The following is a 26,703-nucleotide window of genomic DNA, read 5'->3' as shown; positions in this document are numbered from 1 at the left end:
TGCTGTCTCAGACTGCTCCGTAGGTGAGCACAGCGTCAGCTGAGCTCTTCTGTAATCTTTGTAACTTCACTGGCTGTGAGTACTGCATCAGCAGAGCACTGGAGTGATCTCTGTCCATTCACTGACTTTGAGCACAGCATCAGCAGAGCTCTTGTGTGGTCCGTGTCACTTTACTGGTTTTGAGCACAGCATAAGCAGAGCTCTTGAGTGGTCTGTGTCACTGAACTGTTTTTTTTTTTATTTCTGTAATTTTTTATTGTATAAAAAAATATATATTTACATGGAGCATGGGATATACATGAGTAGAGGAAAAGGGAGGGGAGAGGGGAAAAAGGAGAGAAAGAGAAGGCGCCGGGAGGGGTGGGGGGGGGTGGGGGGGCTTGGCCATCGGCATGCCATGTCTTTGTGATAGTTCCATTGTCCAAGTTCAGTTTGTCGTTGTCTTCTGCCGCCCCCTTCCCGATGCTTCGTTGGTGTTCCTTTTCCTCGCCCCGGACAATAGAGAGGATAGAGAAGAATAAAGGTCGAAAGTGAGAGAGTGAAAAAGGGAGGAGGAGCCTTGCACAATGGTTCGCTTTTGTAAGTGCACAGATCCACGGAGTGAGCTATCTGTATTGTTGTCTAGATTCTGTGCCTATGGGGGTTTGTGTGATGTTAGGTAGAGGTATAGGGGTCCCCACATGTTCGACTGCCTGTGAGTTTTCGGTGAGTGTTTCGCTGTGATGTTATCTGCCCCCCTTAGGAACGTGACCCAGTTGAGCCATGCCTGGGGCGCAGTTTTCGAAGTGTCCTTCCAATTACTTAGGAATATTTTGACTGCCGCCGTCAGCAGTAGATCAATGAGGTCTCAATCTTCTGTTGTTGTGATTGACGGGGACGCAAAACCTAGGACTAGACTTGGGAAATCTATGTGTATGGCCACTCCTGTGATCTCATTGATAAGTTTCCCAATTCTATCCCAGAATTCCCTGAGGTTAGGACAGCTGACCAGAAGGTGTTTTAAGTCTCCCTTCCCTTGGCCACAATTCCAGCATGCATCACTGTCTCGGATCCCTAAGGAGGCTAGGCGGGCCGGTGTCCAGTATGCCTTGTGTACTAGCCAGTATTTGGTTTGGTTGAGCGCTGCCGTTATCTTTATCCTGGAGGTGGATCTCCATAACTCTGCTTTCTCAGCCTCACTTAGCTCCCTCCCTGCTAGAGTTCCCCAGAAATTTGTGACCTTATCATTGAGTTTGGTGTTTTTGAGACGGAGGACTTTGCATAGGTGTGCTACTTGGTGTCCTAGTGTGTTGAGACTGGCTGCAAGTTGTACAAGCGATGGCGTCTGGCTGTTGAGGTTTGCCTTCCTGACTGCTACTTTAATTTTCAGGAAGTTGTAGAGCTCTATGCCTTGTAGGTTGTGAGTTTCTTGTGTGCGTGCCCTGTTTCTGAAGATCTTGGGCAGTGGAGATGCCATGTCTGTACCATTCGTGCATGTCTAGAACCTTATCTCTGTATTTCACTGTGGGGTTGTGCCAGATTGATTCAAATTGGCCTCCGTTGATGCTTGTTGTAAGTATTTTCTCGATGCTCAGGAGCGCTCTTTTCGTGTTTTTCAGGGCGGGATTGTCCTTGACTGCTGGGTGTCGGGTGGCGGTGAGGAGGGTGATGGGGTTCATGCCTTTTAATAGTCCCCGCTCTAGTGTTAACCACGCTGGGGTGTATTCCTGTCTTGGGTCCAGCCAGTGTAGCCCCTGTCTCGCTATGCATGCTACCTGAAATCGTTTGAAGTTTGCTATGTTCAGACCTCCTTGGTCTTTTGAGAGCCTGAGCTTGTGTAGGCTTATTCTGGGTTTTTTCCCTCTCCACAAGAAGTTGTTCAGTAATTTGTCTAGCCTCTTGTGGAAGTCTTCTGTGTTAATCAGAGGGAGCATGGTTAGCATATAGTTGATCACCGGTGTAAGCATCATTTTTATCGCTTCTACCCTCCCCCACCATGTTGTGAATTTGGGGGACCACCCTTCTACTTTATCTTTAATTTTCTGGATTGTTGCTTGTTCATTGTGTTCCAGTGTTGTTCTTAGGTCTCTCTCAAAAAGGATGCTTAAGTATTTTATGGGCTTCTGTTGCCATGTTAGTCCTGGCGTCCCTAGTACCGTGCTTGTTGTGTGGATGTTTAAAGGTTTGCACTCTGATTTATCTTTGTTGAGTTTGTACCCTGATACCTGGGCGTATTTTTCAATAGTGTCAGTTAGTACTGTGATGGATCCTACTTGGTCTTCTGTGACTATTAATACGTCATCAGCATACACCGCTAACTTGAAGGTTTCTCCCCCTATTGGTATCCCCACTATGTCTTCGTTTGTTCTAATCATCATGAGGAGCGGTTCTATTGCTAATAGGAATAGGGCTGGTGAGAGTGGGCAACCTTGTCTTGTTCCCCTGCCTAAATTGAGTGTGTTCGATGTACTACCATTGACCACCACCCGTGCTTTAGGGTTGTTGTATAGGGCCATAACCATCTTCCTAAAGTTTGGTCCTAACCCGAATTTCCCCATGCAGTTATCTAAAAATGGCCATGAAACTCTATCGAACGCTTTCTCCGCGTCGAGGGCTATCATGACCGCTGCATTGCTGCTTCGGGAGGAGTGGTTAATTATGTGAGCACAGAATCAACTGAGCGTGTGTATGATCTGAGGCACTGCATTGACTGTGAGCAAGACATCAGCTGAGCACTTGTGTGGCCTGTGGCACTGTTTGGGACATTTGACACTGCCCGACCTGACTCATGTGCTTGTTTTGATTGTGACACGCGCTGTCATCAACTTTATGACAGTCTGATGTTCGTAGCAGAAGATGTTGGATTTGTGATCGATGGCTGAGCACCTGTAGGAGCATCTCAGAGACATGCCTGGGTTGAGAAGAAAATCATTTCATTCTGCCACCAGGGATGCTGATCCTCTGGGCTGCCCTGCAAATCTCAGAATTGTTCTCTGATTCCCTATTGAAAATTTGATTTAATATCACACTTTATTGTTAAGTATTTTGTGCATTGCAATGTTTTCTTGTTATTTTGTAGTTTATTCAAAAGCTTTTTTTTATTGAAAGGCACTAAAATACCAGGAAGAGCGGTGATAATACTCTGCATTCTCTCTACCTCTCCTCTATTCTCAAACTCCCTGGCTCTCTTATTGTACCCCTCAGTTCTCTCTCTGGCTCTCATTTCTTTCTTTCTTTCTTTCTTTCTTTCTTTCTTTCTTTCTTTCTTTCTTTCTTTCTTTCTTTCTTTCTTTCTTTCTTTCTTTCTTTCTTTCTTTCTTTCTTTCTTTCTTTCTTTTCCTTTTCCCCCACCTAATTCTACAACCTCCTAATTCTTTTACTATCTTTCTCACCATCCATCTTTTGATCTTTCCATCTGTTTCACCCTGACTGTCCCTCGTTTATTTTCTTTCTTTCTCTTTCTTTTCTAGCTTTCTCTCTCATCGATGTCATTATAAATATCATATGCCATCTTGAGTGATGTCATCAATGATTCTATCAACAATGTCTTCAGTTACACCATGTGTAAAGCAAGGAGCAGTGTGCAGGTGGAGTGGATTATAGTTTGGTAACTTAATAACAACTGGCCAGTTTCAAGGTTTATTTTAGTTTTTGTTTTAAATGTAATTCTCTCTTTCTTACACTTTCTTTATTTTCTTTTGGCAGCGTAATTCTACCACTTATTCATTCTCTTTCCTTTTCAGTGTTTAGGTGTTACCTCTTTTTGACTATTCCATGCAATCGAACCCTAATAGCTTCTTTATTAGTGTCTAAAGCGCCAGCCATCGGAGACACTGTACATACCACAACACTAGATGCAAATTGCTTACAAGTCATTATTTAGTTTTAAAAATGTGGCATAGACTGCCCCCATGAACTTGTATTGGGCACCCTTGGTCTACTATTTCACAAATGATGAGCAGAAGTGTCCACATCAGGGTTTTTTCTCTGGCGCTAGAGGTGGTGTTTGTATATTCAGTGGTGAGTTTAGTATAAGAAATATTTTATGCAGAACATTGTGAATGAGCCCTTCCTGCTCACTTGTGGGACACATGTCCATCATTGGTGCGTTTGAGAGCTTCCACTCATCCATGTTTCACCACAAGTCGCTGCTTCCTGTGAAATTGTGCAACTCCTTCTAACGTGCTCAAACTTACTCCAAGGCTTGTCTAATCCAGATGTAGTCCACACTGTCAGTGCTTTCTTTTGGCAAAATTCTTATTTATTTTCAAATAACAAGCAAATACAATACACTGGATGTCATTACTCTTCAGCCAGGTGAAGTTGCTATTTCCGGGGTTACAGTGATCATTCATAAAGAAGTAGAGATAACCGAGTTGAAACAATCTTCACAAAGTAAATCCCCCCCAACCTGGCATTTATCACCTCCTGATTAAAGAAAAAGGGGTGACCCTGTGTCCCTCAGAACCTGGGTAATTATGGTTAAGTACAAAAGTGATTCTGTTGGGTAAGGCAAATCACTTTGGAGTTTCTGGGTAAGGCAAATCACTCCTGGAGTTTCAGGACTACAGGTGAGCGTCGACGTTTCGACCCTAATACGCCCCAGTTGGTGGTCGCGGCGGGTCTTTATCCAGACAGGGGGGTTGGGATAGGACAGTATGTCGATCAGGAGAAAATATCTCTGCCTAAAGGGGTGCCGCAAGGTCAAATCCGAGTTCGATTTCTGGAAAAGCGGTCACTTGAAGGACCGGAAACAGCGTACCCAGAGCCAGAAACGTCAACACTCACCTGTGGTCCAGAAACTCCAGGAGCCACTTCATGAACACTATGACTCCTTGGTTGTGAAACAGATTTTGGCCAATTTAACCCCTGTATAAAATTGTATATATATATGTTACTTGATTTCACTGTATATTGCTTCATGCACTGAGCACTTTTCACCAATTGTCACATAATTTTCACTATTGTTTGACGGTCTTTTCTTATGAATCTAATGTTATCATTTAATGAATTAATTCGGATGTAACATGAATGAATTCTGATATATAAAATAATCGCATGAAATCAATGGCTTGTTTCGCTAGATTGCTTGAGTATTTATTTCCTCAGCGCATATGTGTTTCAGATAGTTTTTTCTAAACGTTTGAGTTGCATTTATTAGCATTTCAAAGTGATTTGTCTTACCCAATAGAACCACTTTTGTACTTAACCATTTATCACCTCCCACCCCATTCCCCACCAACCTCCCACCCCATAATAACAAAAATAAAAGTATTGTAGTACATTAGGGAATAGGTTGTATCTAGAGATGAAACTGTATACCGCAATAGGACGTCTCAGTGCTAATTTGGCAGTGGCATAAGTAGGCCATATCCCCCACAGATTAGTACAATCAAAATTGGAACAAGTGGAGCACCCTTGTGCTTGCGAGACAGGCACATAGAGGTTAACCCTTTGAAAGATATGACATCAGCGTCCCCAAATATGCTCAAACCTTTTGTAGGAGTCTGCCAGGACATTTGCCAGGCATTCCATCATTGATGCCTTCCATTGCCTGGCATGCCATTGGGTCAGCGAGGGGGCCTCTGCTTTTTTCCATGCAGCGGCCACTGCCATTTTGGCCACTCCGAAGCAGAGCCACATATTGGATTTGTCCCCATAAGTTTAGAATTGCAGAGAATCATTCCGTAGACCCAAGAGTACAAACCCTGGGTCCTCTGGGAGAGGGTATCCAACAATGTCTTTAACTTGCTCTAGTTTCTCTGACCAGAAAGGTCGGAGCTTGGGGCAATCCTACTGCTGTGTAACATTTTAGAATCCAAGCACAATTTACCGATTCATGCCCTTATATAAGTACAATTCACTTTGCCCTTATATAGGCACAGAAATCAAAACCATATTTAGACATAACCCATCCAGTCCAAATACAAGAATGGCTACTTCCACTAGTTCCAAAAAGCCACAACGATTTCTTGGAAAAACTGGGCTTCAGCCGTCAGGGACATCCCCTTGCTTGTCCGAGAAATCATGGAGTTTTCAAAGAACTACCATTCCCATGGGGTTCTTTGATGACGTTATTATGTTTGACTTTACATCAAACTAGGCACCTTCAAGGTATGAATATGCCTACACTTGCCCTAGCAAACACACAGTGGTTCGGAGCAGAATGACTATCTACTTGTCCGACGCAACTCGATACAGCAAGTGCCTAAGGAAGCTTGTCTGAGCTTGTCAGTGATAGGCTTAAATTGAGTACGTCTCACCAGTGTCACCGGGGCAATATCCTGAAAGAGGACACATGGCATCCCTTTGAAGGACACTTTGTTGGTCTTTTGTGCCACCTGGAGGGTGGCTTCCTTCACTTTGTAGGAGTGTAGTTTGACCATCACATCTCTAGGGTGACGTTTCTCACCTTGTGTTGGGGGTCCTACCCTGTGCACTCTCTCAATTTTTGCCTTCAGACCGGATTCCCCCAACAGTTCTGCAAACAGGCCCTGGACAAAGTCCCCCGAATCTGGTCCCTCAGCTCCCTCTTGCAGGTTCTAGAAGCGTACGTTGTCCCTACGCGATTTATTTTCAAGGTCCTCGTGTTTTAGGACTGCTGATTCGAGTTGGTCATGTAGAAGTTTCACTTTATTCTCTACCCGGTTTGCTCTTCCCTCCAAGTCATTGATTTTAGTCTCCAGGTACACTGCTCTTGTAGCGACCGCGTCTACATCTTGCTTGAGAGAGAGCAGCTGGGTGTTGACGTCAGACCTTAAAACCTCCAACGAGGCAGCCAAGTTCGTCTTGAGATCCTCTCTTAACTCTTTTTTGAAGTCCCTTAATGAGGCCAGGAAGTCATCCTTCATGAGGGTCATGATCTCAGGCTCTTGTCCGCAAGAGAATGGTCCCCCAGAATCAGCTGTAGCAAATTAGTTGGAGACCCTGTTCCTCTGGGCCTTCTTTGGCGGCATAAAGGCCAGTAGGGATCACCCTACACCAACACCACTCGAGGTCTGGTCCTTGTTAGTGAGATTGCTCTTGTAATGCACCTTCCACTGCACCAGAGGCTCACCAAAGCCTTCATCTCCCCCCCAGTGACTCCAGCCGGTACCGCCACAGGGCAGATCGCTTTAGGGCAGACTTACTATCCTGACTCGACTCCAACTGTCCCAAAATACCTCCAAGCCCTGCACAACTCCCTCAGTTGCTACTGTATCATTCCGTTTTCAGAGTCGCTGAAAACATTTTGTGTTTACTGGCCGTGCTTAGTGAGTGACATCATCCTGCACTCGGCAGTCCGCATTTAGCTCGTTCCGGAGGCCCCGGTGTTACCGCCGTCCCCGACAGCTGCCATCTTGAGATCAGGCAGTCAACAGTTTTCTGCAGCCCTCACTTCCTCCTCTCTGGGTGGCCATCAAGCCCCGCCACCAGCCCGGCATTCACCAGAAGCGACCCATACAGAAAGAGCCCCAAGGCCTTCTTCACTCCAGTTGCATTCCACCGACCGCTCCAATCAGGCCTCTCCGTGGCCGGGACCTCCCCAGTGGGTGTCCTCAACGCGGTTTAATAGTAGGGACTCTTTCTCACTTGGCCCTTTGAGGTATCCGCCGTACATCTGCGCTTTTCGGCCTCCGGGTTGCGGTCATGTCTGTTCCTCCTCTTGGCAGTGTGCTAGTCTGGCCCTCAGAGGTGTATCTCAGTCGCTCCGTAGGCCCCTCCACATGGTTCACCGGGCCACCGCGCTGGCCCACCAGTGTTTTTCTTCTGATCCTTCTCTGCTCAATACCAGCAGGGAGTCGACCCCTGTCTATCTCGACCTCCAGACTCCCTCCGTTAGCTCATTTCCAGCTTTGTTTCGGCAAATGCCACGGAGCCCTTGCGTGTCACGTCCGCACAGCCATTTTGGTTGGCCACGCCCTCCTGACAGTGCTTTTAATTCTGATACATGTAGAAATCTGCACTTGTTCCCAATGTATAAGAATTGAGAAGACTGGATGAGTAGCCTTGCTGTTAAATAGCCTGGTTTGCATTGTGCACGTAACTTAAGTGAGGGTAAAAGTTAATATTTATGCATTTACTTTTTTGTGCATGGGTGCCGCACTTTATGTTTCAGCACAGGACCCGCTTTCATATTTACAACACAGGCGCCGCGTTTTGTGTGGCAGCATGCCGCCCGATTTTATATTTATAAAGCCAATAGCTGTAAGTCTTGTAAATGCGAGACCTGTTATATTGCAAATGCTTGTTCTTACATGGTGTGGGGTCATTTTGGTGTGGTGTTTTTCACTTTATTACTGTTTGAAGTTACACATTACCTTTGATTTAAGCCTGACTGCCCTCTGCCAAGCAACCAAAGTGTTGATTATAGGTTAATTTAGGTTTGGCTCGTGCTTCACCCTGACAAAGATTGTTATGTTATGTTATCAATATTTATAAAGGACAGTGGTTACCCTGGGCTGTCTAGTTCTAGCTTAGACTATCAGATCAATCAATCAAATCAATCAAAAAGTGCTTTATTTGGCGTTGGTGATAACAACCATAAAAGTCAGGGTTACAACATTACAGGAGATTCCCATCCATGAATGTCATTGGACAATGATCACCATTTATTGTTAAAAATGCATTCAGAAAAGATACATAAAATACGTATTCACATGTTGTATAAAAGTCAGAAATGGTCACACTTTCAAGCCTATACCATACATAGAACTTAGTCGCAGCTAGATCTAAGCCTAACTGCAGCCTTTAAAAAACTAAGAACGTGTCATAAAGTGGACTCTGTGAAAGCATAGCTAAAAATGTAAAAGCAGGGTGCACTTGAGTAAAATTTGCTTGTTTTAAAATAGGGATTAAAATGTTTTTCCACTGCACCTCATAGTTACTACAAAACATTAAAAAATGAGTCATGTCCTGAGGGGATTTGCCATCGCAACCACACGGCAAAAGGGTCTCGCCTTTTTTACTTCCACATGGATGAGCGTGTAGAAGATAGAATAAATCAAAAAGTCATGCGTGTTGGGAAGCGAAAGGAGGTATGGTTCTGTTGAATGTATAGATCCACCCTACCAAGAGACCTATACCCATCCCTGATGTATTTTAACCACGGAATGTAATTGGCATGGCCCAGAGCCATACAATCCCTTTGTTCCTCACAAGATATGTTGTATATGTTAAGAATATGAACCGTGTATTTATCTCAGATGCCTCTCTTTCCAAAATTCCACTTAACAACAATAACTTCGCTTGGCATTTAAACACATCCTTGCGATAAGGCACCATCATGTAAACATATAAACTGTGTAAAGATAGTTTGTTTAAATAATATTGACATAACACCCCCCGTGTTGCTCTATCATGTAAGCATGTACTGTTTTTAATACCGGTTTTTATGAATATTGACAAAATAACCACCTTGTTGCCTTTTTAATATGATGATGTCACCCATAGAGTATGTATTTGTTTTGTTGGCCACAATATGTAACTGTAATCACTCGATCGATTAAATCATGCAATGTGAATAACATGGGTTGAGAAAATGACTGAGGTTCCCCCGGTCTGAATATAACATTGTTGATTACACATCAGTAATCCTCTTTTAGGCTTGTTGCCACTACACATTCTACATAAATGAGTAATCATGTATGACGTAGTCAAGGAATTCGCACACCACGCTCGCACGTCACCCGCGTTGTTAACAGAAGCCGATGAGTCAGCTCATAAAACCTGACACGTACGCCAAGGCCCGCGCATGACAAATAGGAGGCACACAAGGGCCCGGGCTGCCAGAAGATGATCTACGGAGATTGATTATGACATCCCTCGCTGATGCCAAAAGTAAATGGTGCTTCGGAGTCGGTTTTATCCCCTTTACCTTAGATGGTTATGGAAAATCGGCATGGAGCGAGTGTCTTAATTTAGTTCACTTTAAAATTTCTGTTGTCCGTTAAAGCCAAAAGGATCGTTGCACTCAGCCCCGAGATAATTCAAACCGAAGCGGGATGTCTTTCACTAAGAACCTTTTTTGAAAAATGCTTTAACTGTTTAATCGAGGCGCACGGGACCTCCTTTCTGGCAACGCTCTTAAACTCGGCGGTCTAACCACGTATTTAACGGATGCAACACATGCTAAAAGCCCATTTACTAAATGCTAAACGCCATAGCAACACATAGTCCACAAATATACTGAAGAACTGGAATAACCCACTTACTGGGTCTCGGTGGCGGGGGAATTGCCCAAGTCTTCCATACCCTTCATATGTAGTAAAAGGAGACACAGAAGCCTTCATCTGCAGGAGGAACCCAGATTTATTTAAATAGCCCGGGCTATGGAACAGAGTTCCAAGCTCGTCAAAAACCAGACAGAGGAGGCTGCTGCTTTAATCCGCAGCTTACAAGCCTATTATACTTTTTCATCTCAGTCTTTTGGCTGGTAGTTCATTGCTCAATCAGGGCAGTGTTTGCAGTTGATAACCAGATCCAGACGACGTTTGTAGATGGTGACCTGGTCAAGGCTTGGTACACAAATCATTGCTCACTTGGCTTGATTAAGGCTCAGTCTTTCAGGTCATTGTTTAATCACCTTGATCAAAGCCCGGTCTTTCAGGTCATTGTTTAATCACCCTGATCAAGGCCCAGCAGTCAGACCATTGTCTAGATAACCTGATCACGGTGTCAAGGATGTTTACCAGGCTGGGAGCAGGAGATGGAAAACAAATCATTTACACAGGGTGTGAGTGTCTCATGGCTTTCTGGTAAACTGCAAAGAACAGGGGGGGTTGGGTGTATGACAGTTCCTGGGCAGAAGTGCAGGCTGCATGATGGTTTTTGTCATGTCAGTTAGAATTTCCTCAGGCATCAGCAGAAACCACCAGGTGTAAATATAATGTAAATGTATTTGAGCTTATATAGCGCACAGCTACCCGCAGTGGGTTTCCCGGCGCTTGCTTAGGGAACCCGTCCTGGTATTCCCCTGTGAGATAACCCCAGCAGGGTATCCACAAGGTGAAAGCCAGGCATCCCGCCGCGAGGGGACGTTGGGTGGGTCGTGTCAGTTAGAATTTCCTCAGGCATCTGCAGAAACCACCAGGTGGGTTGTGTGGAAGTGTTTGACACGAGATGGCAATGAAAAAGCAATGGAGTCCCGGTACAAATGATGCCGATCAGAAGAACACTTTTCCTCAATACACTTTAGCCGATTTCACTGTAATAAAGAATGTCGGGGTGTAACCAATTAACCACAACACAATGGAACCTCAATGCACTAGTGTTTATAAATGTATACTATAACCAGGTGACTGTATAATAGACTGTCTGGTCATTATGTATTAAATCAAAGCATTTCGGAACCTTTTAGCGCCCACCACGTGATGTTCAGCGAATCTGTCGCCTTTACTTGTAAATGCATGATTTTATGCTCACCACACGCTACTGCTAGTCGGGTTCAATTCACATGAGTCACCATAATACTTTCTATAGCTCATCCATCATTGCGTAGCATTCACCAACAGATGGAGGAATTCCTCATCACTGAGATCGAACTCTATTTTCCAGGTGATCGCCACGGCGGCACCGTCCTTCACGGATCTTCCCACCGGCTGGTGTTGAAGACCGCAAAAAAGAAAACAAGGTATGCAAAGCCCTGACCATAGAAGCCCATATGGCATGCTCTACTCTATCGGAGTGGAGACCTAATAGTATACCGTGCTTGATTCTTTCCATAGGAAATTTACGCCTTTCATGAATTGGAGTTTGTCGGCTGACATTCTCCGCCCTACAGCTGAAGCAATTTACTGTTGAATCTTCTACCTTTAACAAGGTAAGCCTGACTAGGCATCTAGGCTTGAATTGCTTTTAACACTGACACACATTAGGCCCTGACCTTACTTTATTTTACATTCATAGGCTGTCCAACCTCATTGCAGTCCTGATGACGACCCGCTTTAGATGCACATAAATCAGCGCATCTTGTTTAGGGTCTAAACGTCGACGTTCTGTCTATGTATCCGTCCACACAGAGTTTCAACAAACTAAAGAAATAATATATCCGTTTGAAACCACTGTCATTCAGAGTCGATATTTTTGATTTAAATATGGTGTCTATATGTATGATTATTTTTGTTGTTTAATCTCTGTTGAGCACTCAGTCACCAGTCACGACTCACTCACCCAATGTGCATTCAGTTTATGTATTGTTTGTTTTGGACAGCTTCTCAAAAAGGTTAAATACAAAAGATTTACCTGTATCTTCTACTGTAGTCAGTTGTTTGTTTTATTTTTTCCTTTGGTTTCGGTATCAGTTGAGTTCCCTGATATATCACTTACCGAATATATCTCTACATTTGTATATTCAATATATCTTCAATGTAAATGTGATTCCCAACAGAACCATTGTTTTTGTTTAACCGATTTTCTTGAGATGTTTATTTGGCTGTACCTTTTTGTTTTGATTTTATATTTTTATGTACTTCTATGCAACGTCCCGGAACGATATGTACAGGGCTCTGATGCCTTTGGGTCTAGCTAGTGCTATATAAAACTTATAAATAAACTGAAGACCTCGCTTTGCAAGCTGCAATTCCCGGCTAGATAGGGCTATGTGAGATTCTTTCAGCGCTGGGTCACCCTAGTTGGGTATCCACTTGCTTTACAAATGAATAAAACTGAAATAGAAATATTGCGGGCGAGGTTAGAAGCGTTCCTGTAATCTCTGCTCTTTTCATTATTTAACTATTACTCAAAAGTTCACGTCATTGAGGACTGTTTACACACTTGACTACACTTAGTAAAACAGCTTTGATGTATTAAAAAGCAAACCGAAATATTGCTGAGATGCAGGTTTCAAAACTGAATGTCCTTCTACATGGTTAAAAGCAGTACCAGAAAGCAGTGCAGACTATTGCTCACTCCCAAAGGTGTCTAAGTATCCCACACAGCTGTCAATTGTCTGGAAATGGATGCCCGGAACTTTTAATATGTCTTTCAAATATGAAGAATGAAAATACATATGATACAATAAATCTGACCAGGCCAAACATTTAAAGTATGTGTGAGAAATGTCTGCTTTAAACAGTTACTCTTGCTCATTCGAAATAATGAATGATTCACAGCATTAAACATATCGTTCAGTGTTTTCAATTTTAATTTAGTTTGTAACACAGCCACATGTCTACTAGATCAGAAGAACACTCATCAGGGGCATAACACGGGCCCCTGCAGCACCTGCGGCCGGTGGGGGGGCATTAGGGGAAACACTTCATAGGAGCCCCATCACTAGTTCATGTGTGTGAGAAATGGGAGACTATGGGGGGGCACTTTTCATAATTCTGCAGGGAGGCCCCATCGTATGTTAAACCACTGATGCTCATAAGGCCGTAAATTTCTGTCTTGCATTCCATAAAGTGAGGAAAGTGTGTGAATCCCCACGACATTGCAGATTTGAGGCGACTTTACCGTAACAACAATTTGACGTATTTTAAAATTTTGACTCTAGGGGCCTTTTTTATGAAGGCCTTGCGCCGCCGCTGCGTCACTTTTAACATGGGAAAAAGTGACGCACCGGTAGCGCAAGGCCTTCATAAATAAGGCCCTAGGTTTCATGTTAAAAGTGACGCAAAAGTGGTGCAAGGGGCTTGTAAATCTGCCTCTAGGTGTTTGTCTTTTCACAGTAAACACTTTCTCTACCCTTTAAAACATCACTAAATAACTTACTCAAGAAGGACTACACTGAAAATAGACAAAAGCGGCTCCCACCAGCCTGCATTTTTCTTTGCATATGTCTGGAGGTCTCATAAACGCTGAAGCATGGCTGGAATGTGAAAAGCCACTAAAATAACATAAATCAATGCACTAATTCCCCAAACCATCAGCTTGTCATTTCCCGAAAATAAAGTAATATCCCGTAAAATCAGATTGTTGCGCTTCATATTAAATTAATATTTCTGTTCCCCAAAGAAGTTAGCAATTGACATTTAATATTCTTGTTGTGTCTCTAAACTGCAGTTTGTCATTTTCAGTGAATATGCACATTTTGTTAATAAAAACAAGCTTTTCACATTTAGTGTATAAACTGATTTCTATCTGAAACGTACATATGCATTTTTTGGTCCATAAATTCCAACTTTTTCATTGTTAGTAAAGAAACTACTTTTATCTCCAAATGTCAGCTCGTTATTCATTAAAAACTACTATTGTCGCCTGCAAATACCAATGTGTTATTTCTGGGAAATTCACAAATGCTGTCCACACCTACCTTATCATTTTGGTTTTGTAAAGTAAATAATGCTTCATATTTCGATGTATATCCTCCTACGTCTACCTATCATAAATGCAAGCTACATCTTACCCGCCCACATACAGGATCACATGCCTGCGTATAGGTTCATGTGAGGGACCATTCATATGGCCAGCATTTATTTCCCATTTGCGGGTTCATGTTTCCAGTGGCGTAACGCAAAACAATGTGCCCCCACAAAGAATGTGAAGAGGAGCACCAGCTTCTCTAATATCTCACAGATATGCATTGGCCTGGGGCTCAATGGGACCCCCTTGAAAGGTTGGGGGACCACTGCGCCGTAGGAGCATGCGTCATGCCCCTGCATGTTTCAGCCCTATGTAACACCAACATATCCCAAAAATAACATTAGATAAGAAGGTTCAGTCTCAATTTCTCCCAGCCGCTATATCTATGTAAGGTATCATGTGCTACTGTACTACTTATATGCCAACAACAGTTTCATAGGTTATGGTTCAACCGGTAGCGTAACAAAACTAGAGGAGCCCCCCCTGCAAAGTACATGGAGCCCCTTTCCCCTCCCCACCCAGTCAGGAGCTCTCAGTCCAGGAGCCCGTGCACAGTGTGACAGTGGCTCCCCTGGAGCTCGGGGCTAATGTTACACCACTGGTTCAGACTCAAATGATCCTATGAAGCCTCATATTCGCATGTACGTACTCCCATCTCGATGTTTCACATTGTATGAAAGGAAGAGGTTAAAATGGTCAGGCTGAGCCTTTTATCACCACATATGTCCCCATAAGCTGGCATCCTGCCATTGTACGTCAGAAGCCACTTAATGTGTCATTCAACCTGGCATAACTGTGTGAAATTGCAGATAATATATTATTTCATAGATTATACCTTCATTTTCTTAGGCCCGGTGTCAAATACCCATTGATAATTCATTAAACAAGTATATGCACGTTTTGTATATCCTTGTGTTGTTGTCTCCTATACACAAGAACCACACTCACAAATCAGGAACACCCCCATATGCCGAAGGTAAATCTTTCTTTATGTGAGGATGTACAGTTTCTGTGTAGTGCTACCATATAACATAAACATGTTTAGATGCACATGACCAAGGTTGACCTCATATGCCAATGTACCAGCATCGCCTGCCAAGGACAGTGATATAAGACTAGGTTCAAACTCACATGCCAATATGTGGTCTTTCATATTATGCTATCAAGTGTTGTGTTATGGTTATGTTATGTTGAAATTATTTCTACCGCACACGGTCACCAGTCGGTTTCATGGCGCTCATAGACAAAAGCAGGGAGGGTAGGTGGCGAGGATTATTCGTATGCTAGCTGGAAGAGATGCGTTTTAAGTAGTTTACGGAAACAGGTGTAACTGGGACAGAGTCGCATAGTAATGGGGAGGGAGTTCCAAGTTGTAGGGGCAAGGAAGGAGAAGCAGGAGCCTCCATGCTTTTTGCGTTTGAACCTGGGGACGGTTAGAAGGTTATGTGTGGAAGACCGAAGATTCCTAGAAGGAATGTGATGCTTGAGGCTGAGGGAGGTGAAAGCTGGGACAAGGGCAAGGAGTGACTTAAAAACAGTGCAGCCCAGTTTGAAAATGCATCGAGAGGCTACTGGGAGCCAGTGCAATCTCCTCAGCAGGGGCGAGACGTGTTGGTGCTTAGGCTGTTGAAAGACCAGTCTGGCCGCCTGGTTTTGCACCTGATGAAGCTGATGAAGGTAGTAAGCAGGGATCCCCACGTACAGGGAGTTGGCATAGTCAATACGGGAGGTGACAAGGGCCATGATGACAAGTGTGAGAGCCTCGGTAGTGAGAAACCTGCGAATTCTGCAGATCCTGCGCAGATGGTAAAAGCAGGCAGAAGTAACGGCGTTGATTTGAGGCCTCATAGATAAATCACTAGAGATGATAACGCCGAGGCTCTTCACAGTATTGACGGGACAGGGTGGGGGGCAAAGAGAAGGAGGGCAGAAACTGGAGCTCCAGGGGTTGGAGGAACCTCCTGTCAGTACCAACTCCGTCTTGCTGGGATTGAGCTTCAGCTGGCTGAAATGCATCCACTCAGAGATGGCAAGCATAGTGGATTGGAGATTGGTGCAGGAAGAAGGGGAGGAGTCGATGGGAAAAATTAACTGTAAGTCATCCGCATAGTTGAAAATGGTGACAGGGGTGTGACGGAGAGAAGCTATAAGGGGTTGCATATAAAGATTAAATAAGAGGGGCGAAAGAGCAGAACCTTGAGGGACACCGCAGGAAAGTGAGGAGTAAGGGGCGGAGAAAGTGGATAGATGAACCGATTGGGAACGCTGATGCAGGAAGGAACTGATCCATGTTAATGCCAAGCCCTGAATGCCAGCGTTTCTGACACGGTTGATCAAGATAGCGTGATCGACCGTGTCAAAAGCAGCCGACAGATCTAATAGGACAAGGGCTTTGGCCAGGTTCTTATCGGCACCTTGTCTCAGCACATCCATTACGGCCACGATGACAGCTTCCGTGGAGTGAGCCGGTCTAAACCCGGCTTGCTGGTTGTCTAAAAAAGAAGATTTTTCAATGAAAGTGCTGAGGCAGCGAGTGACATGGGTCTCCAAAAGCTTCCCCAGATAGGGGAGGAGGGAGATCGGCTGGTAATTACTCAGGACAGATGGGCCAGCACCGTGCTTTTTGAGTATTGGTACAACAACTGCCTGTTTTAAAGCATCAGGGACAGAGCCTGTGGCAAGCGAGTTGTTGAGGAGTGCTAACGGGGGGCCCGGACAAGCCAAGAAGGCGGCTTTCAGAATTTGAGGGGGACAGCAGTCGTTGGGGGAGCCTGAGCTAACCGCATGTAGCAGGGAGGTGAACTCAGTCTGGGAAATGGGGGGAAATCGTTAAAGCAGCAGGGATTCATGGGAGGTAAGGAACAAGCCGTGGATGAGGAGGGGGAAGGAATATTGTTTTTGATGGTGGTGATCTTATCAATAAAGAACAAATTGAGGGAATCACAGAGGGCCTGTGAGGGTTGGGGTTGAACGGTAACGCGGTCGGGCAGGGAGAGTTCTACGATTGAAAAGATATCCTTGGTTTTGGATGCTGAGCTAAGAATTTTCTTGGAAAAGTAGAAGGATTTGGCCGATAAGATAGATTTTTTGTACAGTTTTAGTAGATCAACATAGGCAGTTTTTAGTAGGGGGTCGTAGTTACGCTTCCACCGGCGCTCAGCTTGTCTGAGAGCTAATTTATCAAGTTTTAATTGGTCAGTGAACCAGCCCTGGGCATCATGCGGGCGTTTAGTTTTAATGATTCTCAGTGGGGCGACCACATCGTTCGCCTGTTTCAACCATTGATCAAGGGCGTCTGTTTGGGTGGATGTCATAGTCCTGTCGCTGGGGGTTGTGGTGCGTAAAATGGAGTGGAATTCAGAAATATCGGCTCGCTTCCAGTTTCGTGCCGTGAAGTTGGTAGTGGGTAAGGGACGGTTGGGCAGAGCAAGCTCCAATGAGAAGGAAATAAAAAAGTGATCCGACCAGGTGCAGGGATAGACTAGGGGAGGGGAAATGTCAAGGTTGGCCGTCCATACTTGGTTGAGAGTATGACCTTTAGTGTGGGTAGCCACTGAAATGTGCTGTTTACAGTTCAGGCTAAGTAGAAGATCTGTAAATTCAGTAGAAAGACTGCTTTCCTGGGGATCCAGCGGCCAGTAGTTAAAATCGCCAATAATGAGGATTTTGGCGGAATTAATAACTAACCGGGAGATGAGATCGCCGAATTGATGGGGAAAGCGAGACATATTATCAGGGGGACGATAAACAAGAACACAGATAAAAGAGAGCTTGGGAGAGATGAATTTCAGCGTAAGGATATCGGTGTTTGGAATGGTGGTAGTTTCCAAGTCTGTGAAGTTAAATTGGGAGCGGATGATAGCAGCTACCCCCCCACCCATTCTGCCCGTCGCCCTGTTGGACTGTAAGATGTAATAGCCCGAGGGGATAGCAGCGAGGATGTCGGGGGTAGAGTCATCTGTTAACCAAGTCTCGTAAAGGAGAAGAATATCAATATTACTGTTGTCCAGCAGTTGAAAGATTTCAAGCTGATGCTTAGCCAGCGAGCGGGTGTTAAGGTAAACAACAGAGATGGAGTGAGGTACTGGTGGGCCAGCCGCGAGTGACAACGGGGAGAAGTTATTATAGGAGATGGGAGTAGGCACATCGCGGGAACTAGAGGGCGAGCAGTAAGGTTTCAAGATACCGCAAGCTTGAGCAATGCCGACGGCGCGGAGGTCAAGGGGGCCTGAGTGTTGGAAGGAAGATAGGTCCTGAGAGTAATACGTGATGCGATGGGGATAGTGGGTGGCCGCTGGGCGTGGCCAGTCGCGGACAGGCGCAGACGGGCTTAACTTAGGCGCAACTTCGGCGTGAAGTCGGCGCTCCCGCTGCGCTCCCGCCAAGCCACCATATTATATAGGCCGTGAAGTGAGCCACTAGACCGCTAACCTGCAAGGTGGAGAGGCAGGGCGGAAGTGGTGTCAGGGGCAGGAAGTGGCGGTCGGTTGAACGACCCTCCGCACAAACGGCACAATGCCGGGGCGGAACGGGGTCAAGAGCGTGAGGAAGCAGGTAGGTAGGTTGCCAAGCCCGGTACCCAGAAGCACATAACAAATAAACAAATTTGCGCTAGCAAAGTAAATTTTAAAACACAGCTAGTAAATCAGCTTAGTAAATAGTCTATAAAATCAGCAGCGAGACGAGCACACACCCCCAGCCTGAATCACCCCGTTTGTCTGACTGAAGGTGCAGTTGTCGCGCTTGAAATAGAAGAGGTTCTGCAGCCACTAGACCGCTAACCTGCAAGGTGGAGAGGCAGGGCGGAAGTGGTGTCAGGGGCAGGAAGTGGTGCTCGGTTGAACGACCCTCTGCATTTACACACAGCACAATCTGCCTTTGGTATGGCAAGGCAAAACCTGCAGCCATCCAGGGCCTGTATTACCATGAGGGCCTACTTTCCATGTTTACGCCACGGCACACCTTAAAACAGGTGCGCTGGGTGCAAACATGGAAAATGCGACCTATTATAGTGAATGCACTGCCCTCAGGGCAACCCTGAACTAGTGCTGACCTGAGGGTAAAGCATCAAGTGAAATTCAGAGTGGCAGCTTCAATGCTCCTCTATGTTTCACAGTGCAGGCGGTACTCCCCTGCACTTTCTTTTTTTTCTTTAAATTTTTATTGAGCAAACTTTAGATATACAACAGTGAACATATATAGTATAAATATTCTAGTATACATAGTAGAATTTTTTCCCAAATTATACAGGAACGCATAAAAGGATGTACATAATACAATAAATACAATTAATAGTACAAATTATTTTTTTGTTGTATGTGACAGATATAATGATATATTGATGATGGAGAAGGGCATAGCTTTGGAATAAATATTTGACATGAAATATAATCTCATTGTCTTACTCCATACTTATGTATAGAATTGACAACTATTTCTACATAGTTCAAGTGGTTTTAGGGTCAGGCCCTTTGCTGATTATGTTAATATCAAAAGGAAGGGAAGAGGATAAGGAGTCCATTCGGTTCCCCTATGCAAGTTACTGATAATCAAAAAGAGAATGGACACTAGTTTCTGCAAAAAACCATTAGTTTTTATCGAGAACCCTCATAGACTTCCTGGAATTATCGTAGCGGTATATCTTTTTTCCGCCCCATCAGGAGTCCTGGCATAGTCATTGGGTCAACGATTGACGTGCAGGATGCCTGCCTCACCCGAGGCTACTTCTGGTGTATACAGAAGTGTCCAGAAATAAAAAAGGGGGGATTTTTTTTTTTTTTTTTAAATAATGACTTAGTCAGGACTGAAAAATTTAATATCAAAAAAAGGACTAGTCACTATCATTAAGAACCATTGTGATATGTAGGTTGTTGAGTTATTGGGCTACCATATCATTTTGAAAGAGTGTCGACATGTTTCAGCTCTCAGGGCCCACAGGGGTCGGGGGAGCTTTCGTCAGGACAGTAACAAGAACAAACACACATAAAGAAAAAACGCACACCTTCTGTGTGTGTTGAAAAAGTAGTAAATTGGAATTTCCAAGCTGTGAAAGAAACCAACAAAGAACTTGTATCAGTTGGTATGCTTGTGAGGTTTGGCATACTGGTGCACATATTAAAGCATTATTTTATGCTAACACAGATTAACCCTGCTTGTAAAGTTAATCGGGAGAAAGGAGATAGTGGGAGAAACAACGGTCTGGGGAGGGAGTGATATTCAGCCATGCGGCTGCTCATTGTTAGGGTCCTCAATGTCTTAAGGACGGAGGTCAGACATCAGCCTTCATACAATATCTGTATTATTTTATGGGGATCGGATCTCTAGATCGTTACCATGTCTCAGGCGGATACACATGGTAGCGGTTATTTCACGTTGACCACATTAGACATCAAATATTTGTGACTGTGCTTAAAAAATGCTGTATAACCGGTAAATCGGTTTTCCGTGGATACCCATGCACAAACCAGTGTATTACCTTATGTGTTCAATATTTTGGCATCAACGGGGACTGGGAGTCGCTTCTGGATTTTTACTGGGTGGGAGACAATAGAGCGTCTATAGTTAGTTACAGGGGCGTTCTTACCTGATCTCTGTGGGAAAACAGGAAAACGCCATTCTTACCCATGCGGCGCGGATTTCGTGCCTTGTGCTGACTCTGCCCCTGGCTATGGGCGGGTCTTAGGACTCCGGTCTTTTATACTGATCAAGGACACTGAAAAAGGACTATTGTGTGCACTGAAAAAAGCACTGTAAGATGGTGGAAAGTCTAGTGCACTTTTCAGCTATCATATATTCGTTTGGATCTTCGTATGTAGTGATTTTAGCCACAGATATTTTGAAAGACTTGAGTTTTGTTCTACACTCTACATTCGATCAGGTAGAGTTAATAGAATTGGTGCCATGGAATGTGGTCGTTCATTCCCACTATGTCTGTCTTTAAACGATCCACCCATCTCTGTTCTTTGTTGAATAGAACTTGTTCTGCATTTTGGTCTTTGATATCTAGCATTTCCAGGACTGTCCATTTCAGGTCGTCACATGTATGGCCAGCCTCTACAAAGTGAGTGCACAATTTAGTTGTGTTTTTCTTCAACCTAACATTACTCCGGTGTTCTCCTATACGGAGTTTGACTTTGCGGCAGGTCATGCCAATATATTGTTTTTGACATGGACACATGATTAAATAAATCACGTGTGTTGAGTTGCAGTTTGTATGGCTTCTTTGAGTCCATAGTAAGCTGTCATTCAATTGTAAGGTCTTTGTACTGGAGGTAAATTTGCAAACCCCACAGGTACCGCATGGATAATGTCCGGTGACTGGCATCATATGTACATCTCTGATGCTTGACCTTGGAAGTATTTCCTTCAGTCTGGTGTGGACAAGAACATCTTTTATGTTCTTCGTTCTTCTATTTGCAAATCTAGGCTTCGGCCAATTCAGGGCTCCAGAAGTTAATATCTGCCAGTTCTACTTTATGAGTCTCTGGACATCGTAGGTAACAGGGCAGAAAGTTGTTACACAGGTGACAAGGTCTGTGACTGGTTCTTTATTCGTGCTTTGTAGGAGACAATCTCTGGGCTGATGTTTCGCCCGTTTTTCGCACTTGGTTATTATTGCCGGTGTGTAGTTTCTCTTCTTTAACTTTTGGCTCAGTTCTTCTGCTTGTTTTTTATAATCTTCTTTTTTACTACAGTTCCGTTTGTGTCTCAGAAATTGACTATATGGGAGATTGTCTCGTAGGGGACGAGGGTGGTAACTGTAGTATGACAGTAAGCAGTTCTTGGCTGTCGGTTTAGTAAAGGTCTTGGTCTCCAATCTTCCATTTTCGGAGAAAATGGTGAGGTCCAAGAAATCAATTGTTTGCCTGTGTGATGTGAAGGTGAATTTCAGCCATGGGTCTCTGCCATTTAACCATTCTATGAAGGTGGTGAGATCAAATTGTGTATCCCATATGAGTAGGACGTCATCGATATAACATTTCCAGTATTTGATGCTGGAAACGTAAGGATTGGTGTTGTGCAGGATGCATTCTTCTTCTAAGCGGCTTACATAGAGACCCGCTACCGAAGGCGCAAATGCACTGCCCATGGAGGTACCATGGCATTGAAGAAATAGTTGGCTGTTGTACTCAAAGTAATTCTCTTGTAGAGCCAATCTGCAGCATTCAAGTATGAAGTGACGGGGGGTCTTGTATGTCCAATCTTGCATGAAGAGAAGATCCTCCAACATCTTAAGGGTATCTTCTTGGGGTAGACTGGTGTAGAAGGATTCCACATCCAGCCCTACCAGTAGCATGTTGTCTTGATTGAATTCTACATCCGCAATCTGATTTAAAAGGTCTCTCGTGTCCTTTAGGTATGTGGGCGTTTTTTGGACCAATGGTTTTAAATATTCGTTGGCAAACTTTGATAGTGGTTCCAACAAAGAGCCAATTCCCGATACTATCGGGCGTCCAGGAGGAGGAAATTTATTTTTGTGTATTTTGGGTAGTGAATAGAAAAATGGTATTTTGGGGCCCTTTGGTGTTAAAAATTCCGCCTCTTTTTTTGATATCCATCTGTTCATTTCAGCCTCATGTACCATTATTGCGATCATGTTAGTTAATCTCTCGGTGGGGTCGGTGTCTAGATGTTTGTAGAAAGTTTCATTGGACTGTAGAGCCAAACACTGTTCATTGTATCCTTCTTTTGTAAGGATTACCACCCCGCCACCCTTGTCTGCGGGTTTGATTATAATGTCCTCGTTGTCTCTTAGTTCGGATAGTGCTTGTTTTTCTTTGTTAGTCATGTTGTGGTACGTTTTTTTCTTATTGTCCATTTTGTCGATCCCTTTCATTATCGCTTGTTCAAAAGCTTGAATTTCAATGGGCACTGTTGTGGATGGTGGGCAGAACTTCGATTTTCTTCTTAGATTGGTATCACCCTCCGTCACTTGGTTAGGCGAATTGCTAAAGAATGCTTTCAATTTCAAAGTCCTGCAAAATTCAGACAATTCACATTTGAGCTTGAATCGGTCTGTAGTAGGTGTTGGTACAAAACCAAGTCCTTTGTTGAGGACATTTTTCTGGTCTTCAGTCAGAGTTATAGTGGTCAGGTTCACTATGAGTGAGTCTTCTTGCTCGGTCCTGGTTGAGCTGAGGCCATGCTCCTTGTTTGTACACTGGGCTGTTGGTCTTGCCACCTGAGATTTTTCTTTTTGCCTCTCGAAATGTTCTGGCCTCTCCCTAAAAAAGGCTGTGCTTGATGTTGAATCGCGTTGTTTGTCTTATGTTGGTTTTCCATTTGGTGCTGTTGGTTGGCATTAGGATGAAAAGGATTCATCCATCCAGCAAAGGGGGGCATGTACGGAGGGTAATATGGTATTGGATTACCATGATAGAAAGGTGGTCTTTGCCATCTATTTCCTCGTCGGGGGCGTTGGAATCTAAAGTTGTTACGACCTCTTCTTGGTGTTGACCCCTCAAAACTTGCTTCTGAACCTTCTGACGAAGTCCCACTAGCGGAGTCTCCATCTGATCCGTTACTTGTGAAGACAAAATCGTCCTTCGAGTACGGATGCATTTTCTCTTGGCTGAATTTCTTCAATTCTTTTGATAGTTTTTGGAGCTTGTTCTGCGTCAGATATTTTTGCATATCATCCATTTCTTTTGTGATTTCATCTAAGCGTTTCTTGTACACTTGGGGATTTATGTTTTTCTTGAGTTCATTCTCGCACTCCTGTATTTCTAGTAACAGTGCGTCTGATAGTCTTTTAGCTGTCTTGACTATTAGGACTAAGTAGTCTAGTGTACATTTCCATGAAATGGAAGACCAATCACGTCGAAAAACTAAATCATGTAAAAAGATTCTGGGTGCATTTGTGACCCATAAACCTTTTGGAGCAGATTTGGATCTAAGATATTCAGTCATGATTATTCCGTGTCCGGATTTGTTCACGCTTTTTATTGGTCAAGGGGTCCCACTTATCTGTCTGTGCAATTGCTTCAATGAGTTCTTGGTTTTGTAGTAAGGAATGACCTGCTAATATTTCGTCGATATCGCTCCCTGTAAAACTCAGACCCATGTTGTTCTCCATAGTTCCTCTCTTTGAAAATCGAGAATCTAGTTAAACAAGATAACTAGTTCTACAGAGATCCCTGCAGCTGTGCGCTGCTTTAAACGTTAATATCAAAAGGAAGGGAAGAGGATAAGGAGTCCATTCGGTTCCCCTATGCAAGTTACTGATAATCAAAAAGAGAATGGACACTAGTTTCTGCAAAAAACCATTAGTTTTTATCGAGAACCCTCATAGACTTCCTGGAATTATCGTAGCGGTATATCTTTTTTCCGCCCCATCAGGAGTCCTGGCATAGTCATTGGGTCAACGATTGACGTGCAGGATGCCTGCCTCACCCGAGGCTACTTCTGGTGTATACAGAAGTGTCCAGAAATAAAAAAGGGGGGAACATTTTTTTATTTTTATTTTTTTTTAAAAAAAATAATGACTTAGTCAGGACTGAAAAATGTAATATCAAAAAAAGGACTAGTCACTATCATTAAGAACCATTGTGATATGTAGGTAGTTGAGTTATTGGGCTACCATATCATTTTGAAAGAGTGTCGACATGTTTCAGCACTCAGGGCCCACAGGGGTCGGGGGAGCTTTCGTCAGGACAGTAACAAGAACAAACACACATAAAGAAAAAACGCACACCTTCTGTGTGTGTTGCAAAAGTAGTAAATTGGAATTTCCAAGCTGTGAAAGAAACCAACAAAGAACTTGTATCAGTTGGTATGCTTGTGAGGTTTGGCATACTGGTGCACATATTAAAGCATTATTTTATGCTAACACAGATTAACCCTGCTTGTAAAGTTAATCGGGAGAAAGGAGATAGTGGGAGAAACAACGGTCTGGGGAGGGAGTGATATTCAGCCATGCGGCTGCTCATTGTTAGGATCCTCAATGTCTTAAGGACGGAGGTCAGACATCAGCCTTCATACGATATCTGTATTATTTTATGGGGATCGGATCTCTAGATCGTTACCATGTCTCAGGCGGATACACATGGTAGCGGTTATTTCACGCTGACCACATTAGACATCAAATATTTGTGACTGTGCTTAAAAAATGCTGTATAACCGGTAAATCATTATAATCAAACCCACAGACAAGGGTGGCGGGTGGTTATCCTTACAAAAGAAGGATACAATGAACAGTGTTTGGCTCTACTGTCCAATGAAACTTTCTACAAACATCTAGACACCGACCCCACCGAGAGACTAACTAACATGATCGCAATAATGGTACATGAGGCTGAAACGAACAGATGGATATCAAAAAAAGAGGCAGAATTTTTAACACCAAAGGGCCCCAAAATACCATTTTTCTATTCACTACCCAAAACACACAAAAATTAATTTCCTCCTCCTGGACACCCGATAGTATCGGGAATTGGCTCTTTGTTGGAACCACTATCAAAGTTTGCCGACGAATATTTAAAACCATTGGTCCAAAAACGCCCACATACCTAAAGGACACAAGAGACCTTTTAAATCAGATTGCGGATGTAGAATTCAATCAAGACAACATGCTACTGGTAGGGCTGGATGTGGAATCCCTCTACACCAGTCTACCCCAAGAAGATACCCTTAAGATGTTGGAGGATCTTCTCTTCATGCAAGATTGGACATACAAGACCCCCCGTCACTTCATACTTGAATGCTGCAGATTGGCTCTACAAGAGAATTACTTTGAGTACAACAGCCAACTATTTCTTCAATGCCATGGTACCTCCATGGGCAGTGCATTTGCGCCTTCGGTAGCGGGTCTCTATGTGAGCCGCTTAGAAGAAAAATGCATCCTGCACAACACCAATCCTTACGTTTCCAGTATCAAATACTGGAAACGTTATATCGATGACGTCCTACTCATATGGGATACACAATTTGATCTCACCACCTTCATAGAATGGTTAAATGGCAGAGACCCATGGCTGAAATTCACCTTCACATCACACAGGCAAACAATTGATTTCTTGGACCTCACCATTTTCTCCGAAAATGGAAGATTGGAGACCAAGACCTTTACTAAACCGACAGCCAAGAACTGCTTACTGTCATACTACAGTTACCACCCTCGTCCCCTACGAGACAATCTCCCATATAGTCAATTTCTGAGACACAAACGGAACTGTAGTAAAAAAGAAGATTATAAAAAACAAGCAGAAGAACTGAGCCAAAAGTTAAAGAAGAGAAACTACACACCGGCAATAATAACCAAGTGCGAAAAACGGGCGAAACATCAGCCCAGAGATTGTCTCCTACAAAGCACGAATAAAGAACCAGTCACAGACCTTATCACCTGTGTAACAACTTTCTGCCCTGTTACCTATGATGTCCAGAGACTCATAAAGAAGAACTGGCAGATATTAACTTCTGGAGCCCTGAATTGGCCAAAGCCTA

This window comes from Lissotriton vulgaris, chromosome 1_1, assembly GCF_964263255.1.
Source record: "Lissotriton vulgaris chromosome 1_1, aLisVul1.2, whole genome shotgun sequence".
In the NCBI taxonomy this organism is placed as follows: domain Eukaryota; kingdom Metazoa; phylum Chordata; class Amphibia; order Caudata; family Salamandridae; genus Lissotriton; species Lissotriton vulgaris.
This window is presented reverse-complemented; position numbering follows the sequence as displayed.